This window comes from Miniopterus natalensis, chromosome 18 (genome assembly GCF_054644295.1).
Source record: "Miniopterus natalensis isolate mMinNat1 chromosome 18, mMinNat1.hap1, whole genome shotgun sequence".
Classification (NCBI taxonomy): domain Eukaryota; kingdom Metazoa; phylum Chordata; class Mammalia; order Chiroptera; family Miniopteridae; genus Miniopterus; species Miniopterus natalensis.
Window position 1 is genome coordinate 15727679 of NC_142098.1, and position 17164 is coordinate 15744842.

The following is a 17164-nucleotide window of genomic DNA, read 5'->3' on the forward strand; positions in this document are numbered from 1 at the left end:
AGAAGGAACCAGCCTTGAGACACTTAGACTTTAGCCCAGTGAGACTCACGTGGCACTTGTGACCTGCAGAACTGTAAGGTAATAAATGTGTGTTGTTTTTATCCTCTAGGTTTGTGGTGATTCGTTACAACAGTAATAGGACACTGGCACAGGACTTCAAGTGTCTTCTGCTCCAATCCATTCCTTGAATGATGAAAATACTGAAAAAAGGAAAATTAGGTAATATTACATGGCAGCAAGGCAACATATACTAGGTGCTAAATCAAATACAAAAATAGTAAGCACATTAACAGTTGAGGAGTTCAGCAAGAAAATTCCCAAGCTGCTAAAGAGAACAATCTAGAACAAAGGTCCTCCCGGCCCTTCAAAACAAGAGCAGTTTATCTGAGACATCACTTGTGTTAATTACATCCAACAGCCCTGCGTAGGATTGTTCCAGGATTAACAAGACTCCCCCTTCATGCCTCCTGGAATATTTCATCATAGATTCTATAGGATACTCACCATGAGGAGCTCTAGACACATAAACAATCAGGAACAACTCCATTTAACCACAAAAGATTTCATGTTCCTCTGACCTATAATCCAGGCCCTAGACAGGTCCTAAAACATAGCAATGAATAAGACATAATGGGTACCCTCAAATTGCAGTTCAGATTAAACATAAAATGCTATTGTGTACACATAAAATGTTGCTTCCAAAGTTTTAGATGCACAAGTGAGATATAAGTTATTGTTCCCCCTGGCCAGGTGGCTCAGTTGGTTGAAGCGTCACCCTGTACACCGAAAGGTTGCTGGTTCTATCCCCAGTAGGAGCACATATGGGAAACAGCTGATCGATGTTTCTCTCTCTCTTTCTCCCTTCCTCTCTCTCTAAAATCAATAAACATGTCCTCAGGGGAGGATTTTTTTTAAAAAATAGAAAAGAATGTAATTTATTCTTACATTTGGTAACTCTTTAAAGAACATGGCCAGTGAATGTCCACGCCGTACAAAATTTTACCATGGTCATACTCAATCTGCTTGCAAATTACTGTAAAGTATTAAGATAGCATAATATTTAATCCACTATATCAGACATGTGAGAGATCACTGCTCATGTGTCTGGGTTGCAGAGTATCCCTTCCTCCCCCAGGGTCTTCTCTGTCCCTGCAGGACTCAGGACATCACCACCAAGGCAGAGCACCAGTGTCTCTCCACTTCTAAACATTAGTAAAGTTAATTTCCTTTCTAGGCAAATGAAAAGATAAATGGAATGCTAATACTTTCTTCCTTGACCTTACTGAGCACCCAGGAACCCCTTTGGATGATGTAACGCAGAATCCTCCCATCCTGTGACACTCCGGAGGGAAGATAAAGGTCAGTGGCTACACCGTGGGATCATCGAGGAATAGACGCTGCTCAGCCCAGTCATGAGTGGAGGGGTGGACATATGAAGTATTTTTTTGTTGTTCCTCAGAGCCAGAAACCTGTTGGTGAGTTAGGGAGACTCCTGGAAAATCCATGGGATTCTCAAAAGTCCCATGGATGTTAGAACAGCATGCTGCCATGGGAAAGAACAAAATCAGGAGTCCTGGGTTCAAATTTTGCCTCTGCCGGGCACTGGCCACATCATCTAGGGAAGTTGTTAGAATAATGACCCCCTTCCTTAAATCATGCTTCCTGCATTCTCCCCCTTTAGTCATGTGGCTTTGCTGCTCCTCCCATCAAGAAGTGGAGTCTATTTCCCCAATCCTTACCTCTGGGAGGGCCCTGTGACATGCTTTGACCAACAGAATGGAACAGAAGTGACTTGAGACTTCCAAGTCACGCCAGCTCCTGCTTTGGCCCTGTTGGGACACTCTCGCCATGGTTTGAAAATGCCAAGGGTGAAAGGCTTCTCGGCCGGGTGCTGCCACACCAGTAAGCTCAGGGGAGACCAGCTGAAGAATCTCCCAGTCTACCCACAGGATCGTGGGGAATAACAAGTCATCACTGTTTTAAGCCACTGAGTGTGAGTGTAGTTTGTTGTGCAGCAACGCTGACAAATACATCACTCTAGTCCATCTGTTCCTGTTCCGTGCATCTGTTTCCTCACCTAAAATCTGAGTTTGAACTAGGTGGTCTCTAGTCCCTAACTCTCTGAAGCTACATTAATAAAACAGTGATAAAGGTGCCAAGTCAAGGTCCAGCAGCGAAGTCAAAATGGGTCAAAGTCAGAGCGGTGGTCATGGTCCTGGAGGTAGCAAAAGGGGTGCCACAGACAAGAAAAAGACATAGACCCTCCCGTGCCAACTAGAGTGGGGGAAAGAAGAAAACAAGGGGACCAGATGCTGCCAGCAAACTGCCACTGGTGACAACTCACACTCAGTGCTGGTTGAAATTATTGAAGTTAGGGAGAATTAAAGACTATCATCTCATGGAGGAAGAATTCAGTAGAAGTCAGGAACAAGTGAAGCCTTTGGAAGAAAAGCAAGAAGAGGAAAGATCAAAGGTGGATGATCTGAGGGGTCTCCAATGTCAGCAGGGACCTTGGAAGAGATCATTAATGACAATCACACCCTTGTGTCTGTATCTGTGGACTCAGAACACTGCATCAGCATTCTTTCATATGTGGACAAGGACCTGCTGGAAGCAGGCTGCTCTGTCCTGCTCAACCACAGGTGCATGCTGGCTTTCGGGTTCTGATGGATGACGCGGGTCCCTTGGTCACAGTGATGAAGGTGGAGAAGGCCCTGCAGGAGGCCTATGCTGACGATGGAGGGTTGGGCAACCAAATCCAGGAAATTAAGGAATCTGTGGAACTTCCTCTCACTCATCCTGAATTTTATGAAAAGATGGGTCTAAATCCCCCTAAGGAGGTCATTCTCTGTGGTCCACCTGGCATAGGTAAAATCTTATTAGTCAAAGCAGTAGCAAACCAAACTTCGGCCACTTGCTTGAGAGCGGTTGGCTCTGAACTTATACAGAAGTACCTAGGCCATGGGCCCAAACTCGTTCAGGTTGCTGAACGAGTTGCTGAAGAATATGCAGCGTCCATCATGGTTATTGATGAAATTGATGCCACTGGGACAAAAAGATAGGACTCAAATTCCGGTGGTGAGAGAGAAATTCAGCGAACAGTGTTGGAACTGTTGAACCAGTTGGATGGATCTGAGTCAAGGGGAGACGTAAAAGTTATCACAGCCACACACCAAATAGGAACTTTGGAGCCAGCACTTATCAGACCAGGCTGCATTGACAGCAAGATCGAGTTCCCCTGCCTGGCAAAAAGACCGAGAAGAGCATCTTTCAGATCCACACAAGCAGAATGACGCTGGCTGATGACGTGACACTGGACAACTTGATCGTGGCTAGAGATGACCTCTCTGGTACTGACATCAAGACAATGTGTACAGAAGCTGGTCTGATGGCCTTGAGAGAACATAGAATGAAAGTAACTAATGAAGACACCCAAAAATGTAAAGAAAATGTTCTGTATAATAAACCAAGAAGGCACCCTTGAGGGGCTCTATCTCAAGCAAACTACAATTGCCTTCAAGGAAATGGTGGGGAATGCCTGACCCCTTAGAGGAAGGAGTTTGGGGAAGTTGCCAGAGGAGCCCTGTTCCAGTTGATCTTCATTAGCAACACGTTCTGTGCACTGTGTACCTTTCTGAGCATCATGTGCAGTGCCCTCTTCCCAATAAAACATGCTCTTCCTAAAAAAAAAGCCAGGTTCAAGCAAGCAGCACTCAGGAATGAGCAGCGCCTCCTTGTGGCTGGAGTCTGTCCCATTCCAAAGTCACTGAGGAGGGCAGGAGTCCACTCCAGCGGCGCTCATGGGCGCCTGGGATGTAGTGCCAGACAGGCGAGCTCAGACGCTGGGGGACATGTCCTGCCTTCCCCATACCAGCTGCGTGCCCTTACTCAGAGATCCCTTTGACTGCCCTGAGCCTGTCTTCCTTTGCAAACCACAGATAGAAATCACTACCTCAAGGAGCTGTTGTGAAGATTAAATGAGATGTGTGAAGTACCTGGAGCCTACTCAGCACTGAAAATGGTAGTTACAATCCGCATACTTCAACGCAAAGATGCATGGAGATGCCCACTTCCAACAGGAAGGAGAAAGAATGAGGGTGGGAAGCAGAGGACAAGAAGACAGGTGACTTTGATCATGGCTACAACCTAAATATTACTGCTAAGTGCAGAAGGGCTTGAGGGGAGACAGAAGGGAAATTGGAGTGAACCCTCCCTTGCTTTGTATGGATTAGTGCAAACATTGTAGTAAGTCGCTCTGCAGGATGCTCATGTTGGCTGCACATCCCTCGGGCCATAAATCAATTGCCCGGGCCTCCCCATCTAAGCCAATGGGTGCTTTCAAGAGCAGCAGTCCCAGGTCACTTTACCTCCCGTCGTTGGGTCATTCTATTTTTTCCTAGTGCTTCTCTAAACTCTTAACTTCCCCATTGCAGGGTCTCATTGAGTTGACCTCTGACTTCAGGCTCATTTCCAGAAGTGTTTAGATTCTCTGTTGTGGAAGTCTGTTTCTTTAAAGTAAATATTTAATTGCCCCTTTAATTCTCACCTTTTCTGTCTGTATGAGGGGATCCCACAGAAGCTGCAAGCGCTTCCTGACAGCATTTGACTCCCAAATTATAGCTGCCATTGAGGGCGCAAAGTCTCGATCTCTCTACCTAAATGTATGCCTGTTGTGAAATCCAGGGTGTAGAGGGATGTTCAGAAAATAGCTTCTTGAACAGGGCTTCCTTCCTGTGGCCAGTTTCATGCAGACATGTCACAATTGCAGGGGGGAAAATGAAAGGTTAAAAAAATACACTGGATTTGCTGAAAAAGTTATTTCTTGTAAAAGCTTCTCCCTTCCACTTAGGGAGACATGAACAAGCATATTCTCTCTGGTTTTCTAACTTTGTAAAGGTAAAGAAAACCTCAGCTCAGCAAGGGTTCTGTGCCTAAGCCAGCAACCCTGTGCCCAGCCTAGGGGGTGGATCAGCGGTACTCCCCACTGACTACACTCATGGCCTGTCCACCACGTTCTATTTGGATACTTCTCATGACCCTGAAAAAAAGTAATGGGTTGGGTGGCTGGGTAAAAAAGGTGACTGGATTAATAATAAGTATAAGTTGGTAGTTACAAACTAGTCACGGGACATAAAGTACAGCAGAGGGACTACAGTCGATAGCATTGTAATAACTATGTGTGGTGCCAGGTGGGCACTGGAAATATCAGAGGGGAGCACTTTGTAAAGTACATGTGATTGTCTAACCACTATGCTGTCCACCTGAAACTAATACAAAATAATATTGAATATAAACCGTAACTGAAAAATAAATTTTTTTAAGAAACACAATGAGCTATCATTATGTGTATATAACCTACGACCCACAATTCCACATCTAGTATACACCTGATAGAAACGCAAACTCCAGAATACAGGTCATGTATATAATTAAATATGTGTACACACATATACATATACATATACATATATACATATATACATCATATACATATACATATACATATACATATACATATACATATACATATACATATACATATACATATACATATACATATACAAAGGCAGCACTGTTTGTGACTTCCGAAGCCTAGGGTGGGGGAAACAGATGCCCATCAACATTGGAATAGATAAATCACTTGTGGCATATTCATGCAAAGGACTAACATACAGCAATGAAGAGAAACAGTCTAGGGCTACATACAACATGGATGAAACTTTAAGAAAGTGTGGAAAGAAAGGGCCCAGTCCCATCCACCCTAAGAGTAAAAAGATCAGTCTGGAAACAGAACTAAAATGTGAGGTCTGGGGGTGCACACGTAGGCTGTCAAAGTGAAGACAAATTAGGGAACTGATGGCCATCTCCCTCTGGCCAAAATCCTTTGAGGTGGGAATTCTTAATGTCCCTGTTCTGTAGACAGTGACACTCAGAGAGGCTGAGTGACTTGTCCAAGATGATAACCAGTGGGGGATGCAACTAGAACTTGAACTCGCCTCTCCTGTGGCAAACTCCACTTTGCTTCCCAATAAACCCTACTCCTGGAGAGACGATCCCATATTGTGGGGCTGAGGAGCCGAGAGGGAGCAAAGGATCCCATGCGAGAGGAGAGGAGGTCGGGTGGCAGGTGTAGGCCACACCTCCGGGGAACTTGGCAAGCAAAGGCACGAGAGCACGGGGCTGAGTGGAAAAAGGCTGGAGGGGGTGAATTCACAGAGGAGACCTACACGTGTGTGAGTGACAAGGACACGTGTGACTTGGTGCCACGAGGAGGCACGTCACACGCACTGTTCTTTTATGCCTCAACTGAGCCTGGTGCTCAGGATTGCTGCCCTTCCTCCCTCTTATCATGGAAGAGTCAGAGGTCCCAAGTGGCACACAAGTCCCCAGATGCAATAGAGCAAGAGGTTAAGGGCTCAGGCCCTAGGGTCAGGTGGACCTAGCTTTTAACCTGGCTCTGTGATGCCCAGCTTCGGTTTTCCACCTGTAAGACAGGATATCACTGGCAACCTCTCAGATACCCGTTACCTGCCCGATCCTATTAGCTACTATTATTACTACTGCTACTATTAAATCGTAAGAACTAGCACTTGCATAAAAAGGATCGCTTGCATCTATAAAACATTTTACATGTGTCAGATAGTTTGTAAAAGTTTTGTAAGCGCAAGTCCATAATTTTTACTCCAATTCAAGCACCATTTTCACTCTATTAAGTCACTTCGTTGGAAGAAGCAGTCTGTGGAAAGGAAGAAATTGAAGGTGCTTGAAAATAAGGGCCTGGCTGAGAGCGCAAAGGCAGGCAGAAGCGCTGTGGTGGCCGTCGGGTGCAGCCAGGATCTGTCCCCAGGGCATGGAAGGGCATGCAAGGACACGAGGTCTGCAGTGGAAACCCAGGGCATCATTACTCCACCCAAATGTCCATTGAGAGCTTACTTCGCACCAAGCACTGCTCTGGGTGCTGAGCAAACAAAAGTGGAATATTTTATTAAAACTGCCAAAACTTTTCATACAATATTTCTTCACCGCAATCCCTGTGAGGGAGGTTAGAGTGACCCATTTTACAGATGAGGAAACTAAAACTGAGAGACGTTAAGCAGCTTGCCTGAGTTCAAAAAAGCCACAACTAGGAAATGACAGCCGGGCCTGTCTGCCCGAGCTTTCTCATAACACCAAGCTTCTCAACCTCTGAGACACGGCACAGGATGAGAGTAGCACCAGGCCCACGCTGAGAAAGGTCTGAAATGTTCTTTCATGCTCTATCAAAGCATGGTGTGCCCTCCCCACCCCTGAACCTTGCTGGGGGTGCAGAAGCATGCCCCAAAGAGAGACAGCAGGTTTTACGTATGAGGTGATAACAGCTGCTCACCACCCGGATGTCCCCAGAACCTTACATTCCCTTTGCTCCATCAAATAGCTGTCCATCGGTCCTCCCTTGTCCATCCATCTACCCATCTTAGCTTTTTTGACACATCACAAGGTAGGATGTGGTCACCAGTACCCTTGACCTAACGCCTTAGTATGCATATTAACCTGTGCTTAACATCTGTTTATAGTTTTTTCTTTAGATGTAAAATTTACACATGATGACATGCATACATTTTCCTTATATAATTGCTGAGTTTTGACAAATGCACATACCTGTGCAACCCAAGCCCCTATCGAGATATAGACATTGCCCCGGCTGCGTGGCTCGCTTGGTTGGAACTTCGTCCCATACACCAAGAGGTTGTGGGTTCGATTCCTGGTCAGGGCATATACCTAGATTGTGAGTTCGATTCCCAGTCGGAGCATGTATAGAGGCAACTGTTCAATGTTTCTCTCTCTCTCCCCCACTTCCTCTCTCTCTAAAATTAATTAAAACATATCCCCAGGTGTGGATTAAGAAAAAAAAAGAGACAGACATTACCATCAACCCAAAAACTTCTTTCATGCCTTTTTCTACTCAATTCCTGCCCCCTCCCCACACACAGTGACTACTGTCCTGGTTTTTCCCACCACGTTGCGGACCTGTCAGCTCTAGAGCTTCATGAAAATAGAATCCCACAGTAAGCACACGCCTAGGCAGGGCTGCCTCCGCTCAGCGTAAAGCCGAGGTTCGTGCACTCTGCTGAGAACAGCTGTCATCTGTCCCTTTATGTCGCTGAGTTGCGTCCATTGTCCCAAGCACCACAGTTTGTTTCCCATTCTCCCAGTGATGGGCGCCTGGAATCTTCCCAGTTTTTTCTATTGGGAATAAGGTGCTCGGTCTGTTTTTGTGCCAACTGGCATGCCTTTAAGAGTAAAAGGGAGCGCCCTTAAAGGCCAGCCCTGGCCAGGTGGCTTAGTTGGTTGGAGCACCATCCCGAACACCGAAAGGCTGCGGGTTCGATTCCCTCTCAGGGCACATACCCCGCCCGGCTGCTGGCTCAGGCCCCGGTGGGGCATTACGCAAGGCAGCCGATGGGTGCTTCTCTCTCACATCGATGTTTCGCCCTCCCTCTCACTCCCTCTCTCTCTCTCCCTCTCTCCCTTTCCCTCCTCTAAAATCAATAAAAGCATATCCTCAGGTGAGGATTTAAAAAAGAAAGAAAAAATAGAAGTCAGGCTACTACGCTGGGTAAGCTGGAAAGGCCCCGCCGCCAGCACGCCCAGTCAGCACAGGGGGACCTCCGCGGGGCCCAGTTTCACCCTCTCACAGCAAGAACCCGCGAGTTCCAGCTCCCCGGGGCACCGATGTCCCTCCTGCCCTCCTCTGCATCCAGAGGGAACAGCCGGCTTCCCTGCAAACCTCCGAGTCAGGCTGCTTCTCCGCCTTAAGCACGCAGCCTAGGCCCCCAACAGGTATCTGCTGACACCTTTTCTTTCTTCTTTCATGCTAGTTTTCTGTAATATCAGATTTCCAGGTTCCCTTTGGCTGTCTGTAAAGTCTCCAAATCTTTTGTTTGCAGTGGAATCGTGTGTTTTTTCTAGTTCAAACATATCTTAGAGATCACCTGCTCCAGCTCAGGTCTTCTCGTGTGTCGCTCCTGTGATCTGGAATGTTCTCCCCGCCCAGCTCTCAGCTGGCCAGCTGGCACTCCCTTAAATAACCAGGCTGCTGTGACCGCTGAATCTAAAGGCTGTCTCCCCGTCATCTTTCTCAGACGACCCTGCTCTGTGGCCCCTGCAACCATCCCAAGGAGCCAGGTCTGCTCTGCGTGTCTAGACACACAGGACCTTGCAAATCACCTTTGGTGCCATCGCCTTTGGCCAAATCCTCAAATCAATGTCAGATTCTTGAAGCCCAGTCTGCAACTGCCCAGACGGAGGCTCTAGGTCCCAGGCAGTTTGAATGACAAGCATGGACCCAAGTTTCTACGTTAGCAGATAAAACAAGCCCCACCCCACCTGAAGTCCTCCTGAATTAGCTTCTAGTCCCTGAAACCTTGGGTTTGGGATCATCTTGATCATGTCTTACATCCGCTGACACATCCAAAGCTCGGTGAGGGCGTAATTTTACATCTGACTGTTTTGTGATCCCGACAGTGTGTGGCCCAGCATGTCTTACCCATAGAAGGGTTTCCATAAATATTTGTGCAAGGAAGGGAAGGCAAGGACAGGGAGAGCAAGGGAGCAGCCTGGAAGGAAAACCACTGAAGACCAAGACCTCCTTCACAGATATTGTTTGTCTTGCCAATGTGTAAATATGAGGGTTCTAAGATTATACACTATTTTTTTCTTGATAGCAAGGCCTCAAGGGAAAGAAAAATGGGCCATAGAGCCTCAGTGAAAATTGGGATTCGGACAAATCGCCTGAAGGGACAAGTTCAGCACTGATGACCTTGGCACATAAAGCCTCCTTTGGGTTGAAAAGTGGTGTCCTGTGTTAAACGTGTCCAAAGAATGTTCAAGAACTTGGCTGGGCCAGGAGAGGAAATCCATGCTTCCTCATAGATCAGCAATGCGTGAGCAAAGTCTCCTTCAAACACATGTGGTCCCCTTGACATAGGTGCTCTTGACCCTTGACCGTGGACCTTTCTTGACCAACAAAGAGTATTGAAAAACGTGCAGGATTTACTTTTAGGGTAAACCTTTCTCAATAAAATGAGACACCCCACACACACACATTCTTTTGTCAGCTCTCTGAAATTAAGAAGTGGGAAAGTTTTGGAAGCCTCACCAAGTGGGGAGTGTTAAGCCTGTCAGGTGAGGTCAGCAGCTAGACACAAGCGGGCTACACAGCCCAGAGCTCCAGCATGGCCATCAATCTCTCCTGCACTACATAGGAGTTAAACTCCATTTGACCTTCAGAAACCCACAGGCGCATAAACAGTGTGAGATAGCACACGGCCCTGAGATATTTGCTCTGCAGGGGAGAGAGGCTGAGAACCTCAGAGAGGGAAGTGGCCTCTTCGTTTAAATAGAGCACGTCAGTCACTAAGTCCCAGGTTCCTCCCAACAGCAACCTTTCGCTATCTTATTAGAGCAAAAGTGTTCTTGGCTACAGGAACATAGGTGGAAAGAGTGTAAGGAAGGGGCCAAAGTAATAATGCTCAGGCGCAGACAGAGCTCTGGATGCAACAGAGAGGCAGGAACATGCCTGGACAGCAAGCACGGTGTCCCGCTGCACACTGTCAGCAGCCAGAGGAACAGACACGTCCACAACCTGAACAACTAAAGGGGGTGGGACTCAGCATAGAAACCAACTGATTCACAAAAGATCTGGAATTATGTATTTCTAGTTGTAAAAACCCAAACTTGAAACATTAAAACCAATGATAGAATCAGTCTTTGCGCTGGAGGATCTAAGTGAAGATACGCCGCAGTGTGTTTTACATGTGCGATAAAAGAGTGATACAAATTTGCCAGGCCGGTGTGGCTCAGTGGTTGAGTGTCAACCCATGAACCTGGAGGTCATGGTTCGATTCCCCATCAGGGCACATGCCCGGGTTGTGGGTCCGATTCCCAGTAGAGGGCTTGCAGGAGGCAGTCAATCTATGATTCTCTCTCGTCACTGAGGCTTCTGTCTCTCTCTCCCTCTCCCTTCCTCTCTCTGAAATCAATAAAAACATATTTAAAGAAAAAAAAATAAGAAGTGATAAAAATTCAAACTGAATGTGGTGGCAGGTGAAAGGGGGCACCCGGATGCTGGGGTAACTCGTGTACATCTCTGTTGTAAGGACTTTGGGGGCCAAAAATAAAGCGTGGGGAGGGTAATGGGAGAGGTGCTGGGATTCTGGGGAGGTGTTTGGGAAGTTCCAAATGCCAAAACCCTGGTCATAAAGAGGCCAAAGAGGGCAGTTGAGGGAATCAGGACAATGTCACTGGGTAGAAGGGAGTTACTGCAGCAGGCCTGAGACTGCGATCCCGGAAAGGCCTGCTTCCAAGGTTGGCCCTCGGCTGACATCTGGGGACTTGGCTTTCTGGAGGGACCCCACCACTCCCAGAACTGATCGGAGTGGTCTCCTGTGCCTAAACTGTTTGTACAAACAGCATGATTGGTGCTGACCACTGGCTTTCCCCTGGGAGTCTGGGATTTTGCTGTGCCTGGCAGGGGGTGCTCATATAACCAGCCCCTGTAAAACCCTGGGCATTGAGTCCCTGTGGAGCTTCCCTGGTGGACAGCACTTCACACGTGTCATCACAGCCTGTTGCTGTGGAGTCCAGCCCGTCCTGTGTGACTCCACTGGGAGGGGACTCTGGGAGCTGGTGCCTGGTTCCACCTTTGCAGTGGCAAAGCCAGACCTGGAATCCAGGTCAACCTCATGCTTTCTCCACCAACCAAAAAATAAATAAATAAATCAGGACTCAGTTCCCCTCTTTGTTATGGGTTGAATTGTGTTTCCTGAAAAGACATATTGAAGTCCTGACCCTTGGTACCTGTGAATGGGACCTTATTTGGAACTAAGTTCTTTGCAGATGTAATGACGTTAAGAGGAGGTCAGACTGGATTAGAATGGCCCTAAATCCAAAGACTGGTGCCCTAAGAAGGAGACTGGACCCAGGCACAAGGAGAAGGCATGTGATGATGGAGACAGAATTGGAGTAATGCATCTACAAGCCAAGGAAAACAAGGACTGCAGCAGCCACCAGAAGATAAGAAAAAGGCAAGGAAGGATCCTCCCCTAGAGCCTCCGGAGGGCCAGGGCCTTGCCCTTACTTTCAGACTTTGGCCTTCAGAACTGGGAGAGAATATATGTCTCTTAAGCCGTCCAGTTTGCAGTACTCTGTCAGTGCGGCCCTAGGAAGCTCGTAACCAGCCTAAGTTGGTGTGGAGAGCTACAAGTAGAATGCATCTTGCTTCATCCAATGTAAGATCAAAGCTTTATCCACACTGCAGGGATTTCAAAGAGACTCCATGAAACTTTTCACTCTGTGTAGAAGGGAACCAATCGACTTTAGCAAACAGATTGGCTTGAGTCAGTTTAAAAATCAGTCACCCAAACACAAACTACCGATCAGTCACTTCTGCTCTGGAGAGGAGTTTTGCAAAAGCAGGCTGACTCAGGTCAAGTCTGAATAGGTGGTGACAGGACATCCTTCCCTGGAAGGTGGGTTTGTTCTCGGTTATCAGAGGTCAGGGACGGGAGGGAGCAGCTATAAATACCCAGGTTTCCTGCCATCAGCAGGGAGTAACCACAAGGGGCTGTTCACTCATGGGGAAAATATTTTGAAATTCTGTATGTTAGACTTGAAGGAAAAAAGCCTTTACCACCAAAGCTGGGGTGATTAAAAGTTCAAAGGCAGACGTTGGAATCTTACCACCACAGAGAGGATTTTAAGTCACGTACATGCCCAGGAGCACCAAAAAGCACAGGGCAGGGCCCCTGGCCCAGGGGGCTGGAGCCAAGGACACATGGAGGGGGAAATGGACAAGGGGATGGATGATTCCCAACTCAATTTGGGGACATTTGTGATGGCCAGTCAGACCAGGGATTACCCTAACTGTTATCATGGGGAAGAATTCAGAACCCAGAGGCCCTGTGGGAATGCCATGTGAGGACACCAGGTCTCCCCAGTGGTTCTGGATTATCCAACAGGCAGAGGACACTGCTGGGTGTATATCCAGGTGTTAACCTTTATCTGGCCATGACCCATCTCCTGGATCCTGTGAGGATCCAGGGAGCACTGCAGGACCACCAAAGCTCCTGGTAGGTTCCCACACTCCAAAGACAGAGGAGTAGAAGCTGACTGCCCTCTCTTCCTGGGGATCCCGTGGGTTGGGACATGGAATTGAGTCCCTGGCCCTGCCCTGACCAGCATGTGAACATGGCTCATGGTCTCTGGGATCTAAGCCTATAAGGTGGCCAGGGGTGAACGTGCCTGCCCAGGCTGGGGAACATCTAGAAATGGATTTGGACACAGAATGCCTTTGGGGGAGGAAATGGCAAGAAAGTCTTGCCCCTGGGACTTAGGACTATTTCTTGCTTCCAACTTGTTGGTAAGAATTGTCTCTGAGTTAATCTGCAGGGAGGTTTGGGGGTTGACTTCCCTAGAACTGATAGTCCCTGTGGTCACCCGAGTTTTAGAAGTGGGCTGTGTGGCTGTGGCTGGCAGTTTGCAGGCCAGAATGGGAGGGCACAAAGAGACTTTGCTGAAAAGCATCCCCCTGCCCCCACTCACCACTCTGACTCTGCATCCGGATCCTTTCATGTGGCAGGGAGACCTTAGTAAGTGCCCCTTCGAACCAGTCGTGGTCCCAGTCAGGGGTTCAGGGAGCACCGGTGTGAAAGGCCAGCACACGTGTTTCCCAGGACACCCTCCATGCGTGGCCCAGCCCTGTGTCTGCAGAGCTAAGGGACCGGCACCAGTGTCCACATTCTAGAGTTGGGGAGTGTGGTGAGGTGTCCTGTGTGCAGAAGAAAAAAGGCAGAGCAGGGGAGGGAGAAAGTCCTGAGAGGGGCCTTCACAGAGAAGTGGACTGAGTCAGCGTTTAAGCACCAGCTAGTGAGAGGGAGTTTATGCATTTTGTCCCACTCGGTCCTCCCAGCTACCCTCTGCCGTAGATCTTACCAGCCAACTTTACAGAGGAGGCTCTGGGGGCTGAGGGGCTGGTGACTTGCCCAGTGATGACAGCACCCAGCTCAGGTTGGGCAGCCCTCAGACCCCCGCCCACCCCTGCACCACACAGCCTTCTGAGAGCCGACACTCACAGGCCAGACTGGCTCTCACCTGGGTCCCCTCCGACACACACAGCCACATTCCCAGCTGCCAAGCCAGCCACAGGAGAGGGACCACAGCCTGTGGCCAGGCTTCCAGCTGGGTTGGGGAGCAGCAGCCCTGGGAACGGAGGGCTGATGGGGAACTGAAAATCAGCAGTCTGACCCAGCTGGATTAGGCGCCAGTTCTCAGGGACTCAGCCTGGTGACAAGGTCAAAACCACGCTGGTGTTTATGTTTTGTTCATCGATCATTTCTGGGCCGCCATCTGCCTTCTTTGGTATCCGTGCGCCCACCTGCCTGTCCCTGGGCCTCATACAGATCCTGGCCAACAGCAAGCGCCTGTCCTTATTAACCAACTCCATGGAGCTGGAGTTTGCAGGCACTGAGATGGAGAGCGAGTCCCCTGGGGGGCATCGTCAGAGAGGGCAGAGAAGAACAGAGGGACCTCGGGAACCGTGCAGGGATCTAGTCCAGCAATCTCCCTCCTCCCTCCACACCCTGAGCCTCACACAAATGCCCAGGGTGCTGGGCGCAGGGCCTCACCTGTGCCACCCCGCGCACACGCCCAGACTCGCCTGGCCGCCCTGCCACGGGTGTCGGCACCAGAGATGTTCACTGAATAACATTTCGCCCCTCTCTTCTGGGACTTTCATCAAGGCCCACTGCCACTTAATAACTGAGGGTCCATCTTCCACTTGGTTCCCAGTGGAACAGCTTTCTGATGTCACCACGTTTCTGAATCCAGGCCAGCTGTGATACTCTTTGCCACCAAGGACAGGTGAGAACGGGCCTTCTTGGTCAAGCACAGAGTCATCCGCAATGCTTGAGTGCTTTCTCACACAGATGACAACTGTGCCTCCCCCACCTGGGGTTGGATTTCATTTATTTTCACCTCTGTTCTCTAGGGAGTCACCCCAACTCCCTGCCTGGGAAGCCACATGGGAACACAGCTCGGTGGCCTCTGTCACCCCTCTAGGAGAGGACCTAGGTTGTGTTAGAAACTGAATGCCTGCATCCAGCCTGTGACTTATTCATTGTCCCCTGGCTGAGTCACCCCTGTGGCTCTCAGAGACTGAGCTATGACACTGGGGGCCAAGGACTCACCAGTAGGGTTGGCGAGGAGTTGAACTGAAGGTCTCCTGAGCCCCTGAGCTCTAAGATTTATGATTCTAACTTGCATGGCCGCCATGGGCCATTTCCTCAAGAGACTGCACTTCCACTTCTAGAGTCAAGAACCATTCCCCACAGACGGTGCCGGAGCTGTGGGTGAATCCACACCAGCTCAAGGACACCCCGGAAACCGAAGGCCCTTCTGTCATTTCTACTGCCTCATGTCAACGTGCTTTCTTATAATTTCCTCTTTCTCTGAAAGATAGAATTTTTTTAATTCCCTCATTCAAAGTTCTAGTTCATTAGGAATTTTCAGAACATTCTCTCCTACTTTTCAAAGTAGTTTGGACTCCAATGTCGAATAAATCATTTTTGACTTTATCATTATTTCATTTTGAGAGTTTGGATAGAAACTCAACTGATCTCAAAAGCTAGGAACCTATTTTACAAATAACTTCCACTGTGTAGGCTCCCATTGCTACTGTCAGCAGCCTTTTAGCCTGCTTTCCTTAGTGACTTCTGTTGTTGTTAATTCTCGCCGGAGGATATTTTTTCCATTGTTTTTTCAGAGAAAGTGGAAGAGAGGGAGGGAGAGAGACAGAGAGAGAGAGAAACATCGATGGGAGAGAGACACATTGATTGGTTGCCTCCTGCATGCACCCCAACCAGGGCTGGGGAGCAAACCCGCAACCAAGGTACATGCTCTTGACTGGGAATCGATGTGTGATCCTTCAGCACGTAGACTGACGCTATAACCACTGAGCCACATTGGCCAGAGCTTATTAGCAACTTTTAAATCAACTTTAAAGCTGCGAGCTTTACAAGCACTTGATTCCAGTTGATTCTCCCAACAATTCCAAGGTGGTGGTTTTGACTCCCTTGTGACACGAGAGCCCAAAGACAAGAGCTGAGGCTCAGAGACTGTGCCTTCCAAACCCTCGTTGGCTGGACTCACATTACAAGGAACTGAGTTGACATCATTAGCCCTTTCCAATCCCCGTATAGCCTGCTGATGTTGGTTCTAAAGCTCCAGGTTTTGACAACAGAGTGGGGTTTTTGTGGTGGCTTCGAACCTCTTGTTCTGTAGAGTGGTGGTTCTCTGCTCCGTGTGACCCACTTTTTAATATTCAAATATCTTGCACAGCTCACTAGAAAGCATGAAAAGACTCAGTTCTGTAGTCAACGAGACTGCCACAATGTAGCCAGACTCCCAGAGCACAGCAGGTCCTGGGGGCCACGAATGACCTTGAGCTGTCACCCATGGCCATGTGCAGCCCTGAGTGTGGTCTCCTGCATGTCTTGTGTCCTTGGGCACAGCAAGATTTGTTGGCTTCAAGAGACACTTTTGAAACTTCCCTAAGGACCCTTTTGGTTATGACTTCCATGGGGTAGACAGTCATTTCCCCCCAAATGCAGTAAGAGGGTAAGTGACCTGCAGCCCAACCCATCAGGCTTTCAGACCAACAGGAACAGTGAGAGGCAGGGCACATCTCTTTCCAACTCCGCTTTCCCTGGTACCATGTTGGTAGCTTGTGACTGGCCATGGTGGGAGCATTTACACCATGGTAATGGGTAAGCACTAGGACATCAGGGCTTTCCCCCAGCCAGCTTGTTGCTAACATCTACCAGTGCACCACCAGAAAAAGGAGCCCAGAGCAAGCGCTGGGCTGTGTTCTGCTCATTGGTCAAATGAGAGGTTAGATTAGATGAGCTCCAAAACCCCTTCTGGCTTCTGAACCAATATTCTTTATAGCATGACAAAGGGTGCTCAGAGGCAGGCCCAGAAGCCCAGAGCTGCTGCCCTGCCCTCCCTCTTCTCCTTGCCACATCAGCACCCCCACGTGTGCAGGAGCTAAGGGCTGCTTAATGTCTGCAGGGCTGTTAGACAGGCTCGATGAGGCAGAGGAACTCGGCTTGCCATGGCTTTCCTGGCT

General features: G+C 48.6%; 1 pseudogene; it reads left to right on the forward strand.

Annotated features, from left to right (window-relative positions):
* The first annotated feature begins 2184 nt into the window (after positions 1–2184).
* Positions 2185–3542, forward strand: LOC107525425 (26S proteasome regulatory subunit 4 pseudogene; annotated as a pseudogene).
* Positions 3543–17164: the final 13622 nt, after the last annotated feature.